Raw genomic sequence first — 4,433 nt, 5'->3', positions numbered from 1 at the left:
CCGATAAAGGTTCTAGACTGCTTGTACAGGGTTTAATGAGTCATTAGTCCAGTCGATAAGTTACTGTTCTCTAATTGGCGGTATCATTACGTTATATATTGATAGGGTACAAGACAACAATGGAATACTAAGAACCACTACAAAAATATCAACAATAATAATGTCACATTGATAAAGTAGGGAACAGTGATATTTTAAGGGGTCGAACAATTATGTATGATCATTTGATATTAATTCTACAATAAGAGTAAGTTTGTAAAAAAACAGTAATATTACGAACAGTGAACACATGTTACGTAATTACCATCCTAGTATAGGACTCCTAAGCAGTGCCATCCACGATCCCGCTAACAGGGTTCGAACCCAGGATCATTGGTTCAGCACGCAGATATTTAACCTTTAGACCACTGAGCCTGCCAGCACCTAAAAGTATTGATTTATAACTTCAGCCAATCCACGAAATTGAGCAACACATTCATCAATGTCTTCAGTGAGTTACTATCTCACAACAGACACGGTTGGACTCCACTGATCACTGCTCCTCATTAGAACTACAGGAAATACCTCTTGAAGCCAGTCACTAGTGACCACATGATGACTATTATCAGAAAGGGGTTTTGTGGTAATTGCAGTAATTTAATAGTTGAATTCATTAATCGATGTAAGCTAGACCACCACGGAAAACCTTGAAGCATTAGACGGCCGTTTCATCCTACTATAGGACTCCTCATGGATCGATTAAAGTTAGGCATTAACACTGTTGGATACCGGTTGAGTGATCTCCAGTTTAGGTATCTGCGCAGGAAACTGAAGGTCTGCGGTTCGAGTTCCATGTGTAGGATCATGAATGCTCACTCTGGTTAGTATTTAATATTAAGGAGTTGAGATTAAGGATTTAAGACTAGAATTACATGAATGAGATATGATTATTTTACTCTATGAAAACAAGAATTAATCATCCATTACAATTTCAAACATATTTGTTATCATAACATACTTATTTATGTTTATTTTACGTGACAAAAAAGTTTGAAACTCATTCCCTTTTTTCATTTTGGCGCAAAAATCGTTTTCAAATCATTATCTTGATTCTGATTGGCTCATTTCCATATTATAATTTTACCATTTCTTTGATATTTAACTCCACCTGTAGCTTTTCTAGAGTTACTGCCGGTTCCAAGCCCAAATAAAGGATGAGGGTCGGGCACGGGGTTAGGGACCCCATCCCATAGGAAAAACTAATTAGCTAAATAAACGCTAACCAGAAAAAAATAATTCAAACCATTTAAACTCTACCCTGGGAATTGAAGAAAGAATTATGGCGCTTCATGGTGAAAGCCGAAATTTTTCGAAAGTCACGAAGCCGATGCACCTTCTAATAATTAGAGCAACACTCTTTATAGGTACATGGAACTCTCTATTTCTTTTAAATTTAATTTCCATTGTTTTGATCAGATTACAATGAACATAGGATAAAAGAAGAAACAAATAAAAAGAATGATTCACTTAACACTGTTTGTTTGTATCTTCCTATTGGTGTTGAAGATTGTAATTGATCAATCTCTCTTTCTCTTATTGGCGTATGTGCATCCTGTGCAGATTCCATTGATATTACCTTAAGTCATAAGCTTTATAAGTAAAACTAGATGGTGATTAGCAGTGGAATCCATCACATCCGTTTCGTCCTATTCGAGATTCATCAGTTGGATGTACCTGAATCCTAGAGTTGATGTTCTTTCTGAATTGAAGATACATCAAATCATATGATTGTTTTTTTTTCCATCTATGACAAATGAAATTAGTTTGACAAGTATAAATAAAATAATGACATTGATTAGTATTATAAGCTTTATATTATAATCTACTTTAAGTATAGTAAGAATAATCATGTTACTTGTCATTGGATGAAATAGTGTTATGATCAAATATGTAATTAGAAAGGGGGGGGGTTTGTGGAGATTTTAGTAATTTTTATATAGTTGAAATCATGAATCGATTGAAGTTAGAACATCATGGAAAACCTGGAAGCACTGAATGGCCATTTCATCCTATTGTACGACTCCTCATTAGTGCTCATCCACGATCCCACCTAACGGGATACAAAACCAGGACCAATCAGTCTCGCGCGCAGGCACTTAACCGATAGACCACTGAGCTGGCCAGCATCCAACGGTGTTAATGTCTAACTTTAACCAATCCACGAAATTGAGCAACCATTTCACCAATGTCTTCAATGAGTTACTATATCACAACAGATCTGGTTGAACTCCACTGGTTACTGCTTCTCACTAGAACTCCAGGACATATATCTTGAAGTCGGTCACTAGTGAGCATATGATCATTATCAGAAGGGGGTTTTACGGAGATTTAAGTAGTTTTTATATAGTTAAAATCATGAGTCAATTGAAGTTAGACCACTATGGAAAACCTGGAAGCACTGAACGGCCGTTTCGTCTTATTATGGGACTTCTCAGCAGTGCTCATCCACGATCCCGCCTAGCAAGACTCGAACCTAGGACCTATCAGTCTTGCGCATGAGCGCTCAACCAATAGACCACTGAGGAGTCCTACAATGGGACGAAATGGCCATCCGGTGCTATCAGATTTTCCATGGTGGTCTATCTTCAATTAACTGATAATTTCAACTATATAAAATTATTGTATATACTACTCAGAAATTAACAAAACTTATGTTTCATCTTATGAAAGATTATCATAACAGTTGAATCAAGTGAATTGTTAAATATTACATGTATCATGTTTACGAGATAGAAATCGGTGTATATACATATAGCCACTCGACGGTCGTCCAGTACTTCCTCCTACGATTTCAACTATATAAAATATGTAATTCATTTTGAAGACGAAAACAAGTTGTTTTATGTCATATTATCACCATAAATGCCAGGACAGAGTTGGATGGAGAATGCTGATGAGCGGCCTATGCTCCTCAACGAGGGGTAACAAGCAAGTAAGTAATTATCATCATAAATGATTGTTTAAAATCGAACTACTTAGAGATTATTGAGATGTTACATTTAAGATGAAATAAATAAAAGTTCATTGATCTACTTGACTTTGTATCATCTTTACAGAGTTCACTGACCCTACTTAGATCTTTGATCTAGGAAGAAAGGAGCTATAACGACTTTATAAGACCCATTAACAACCTCATAAACTTAGTTCTCGTATTTATTGGACAGTTTTAGTTGTATACTTTAACTTATAGTTCTAGTATTCTTCAGGTTCTAATTATTCTTGGTCAATGAATGATATGGAACATCCATATACAAGTCTTAATATTAAATTCACTTAGTATTGTCTGTTTGAATCTTCCGATTTATGTATAGGACTGCAACTAGTCAGTCTCTCTCCATCTTTGCTTGGAATGCTAGTGAATTAAAGCTATATCGAAGCAATACGCATACTATGCACATATAGCCAATAAGAGAATGACCAGTCGCAGTCCTAAACATCAATGGGAAGATTCAAACAAACAATACTAAGTGAATTTAAACTTCACCCCATTGCACAAGTAAGTGGCTATCAGGATTCAGTAGCTGAGTGAATAACGCGATGCCGTTTGAAGCGAATAATACTGGGTTCGAGTTCCAGGGTGAATATCAACTGTGAGATGCAGATACATCCAACTGATGAGTTCTAAATAGGACGAAACGCGCGTCTTGGATTCCACTTCTAGTCACTATCCGTCTTTGCTTACAAGGTCTTAATATTGTCTTCAATGGCATTTAGACGATGAAACATTATGTGACTTATTTATTAAGTACTTAGTTGAAAGATAAGGATCCTTTTATTTAATGATTGCTAATAATATCAGACTATAGAAACTAAACAATAGTTGGTAATCAGCTTTAAGAACATATAATCTGTTTTTCATGTAGAGTAGATCGATTTTAGCTAGCAGTGGAATTCATGATGTATGTTTTGTCTTATTTGGGATTTATCAACTAGATACACCTGGATTCCAGAATTCGAACCCAGTAATTTTAACTTCAACCATCAACATGTTATTTACTAAACAACTTAGTTCAGCGAGCTACTTACTTGTTCAACAGTTTTTGAATTTAAACTAGTTTATAATATTTTAAGTATTCCAACAATGGAATAATGAGGGGGGTAGAGAACATCAATTATGAGATTCAAGTATATCTTATAGTTAAGATCATGAGTCAATTGAGGCTAGACCACCATCGAAAACCTGGAAGCACTGGACGGCCGTTTCGTCCTATTATGGGACTCCTCAGCAGTGCGCATCCACGAACCCGCTCTCGCGAGATTCGAACCCAGGACCTACCAGTCTCGAGCCGGAGCCCTTAACCGATAGACCACTGAGCTGGCATCCAACGGTGTTAATGTCTAACCTCAACCAATCCACGAAATTGCGCAACCAACTTCCAATGTACTGAGGTAGA

The 4,433-nt window shown here is 36.3% G+C and overlaps 2 non-coding genes across 2 annotated transcripts in view; one reads left to right on the top strand and one right to left on the bottom strand.

Annotated features, from left to right (window-relative positions):
* Positions 1-4,283: 4,283 nt before the first annotated feature.
* On the bottom strand, positions 4,284-4,363 carry Smp_tRNA_01756_Pseudo_CGA.1.1. Its single transcript has one exon. It is a non-coding gene (tRNA).
* Smp_tRNA_00844_Pseudo_CGA.1.1 overlaps positions 4,293-4,433 on the top strand; it is a 436-nt gene continuing 295 nt past the window's right edge. Inside the window, exon 1 of the tRNA in view lies at positions 4,293-4,433. This exon is cut by the window's right edge and continues 295 nt beyond it. This is a non-coding gene — a tRNA.

This window comes from Schistosoma mansoni, chromosome 6, assembly GCF_000237925.1.
Source record: "Schistosoma mansoni strain Puerto Rico chromosome 6, complete genome".
In the NCBI taxonomy this organism is placed as follows: Eukaryota; Metazoa; Platyhelminthes; class Trematoda; order Strigeidida; family Schistosomatidae; genus Schistosoma; species Schistosoma mansoni.
The sequence above is the reverse complement of the archived record's forward strand: the minus strand, read 5'-3'. Positions and strand labels throughout refer to the sequence as shown.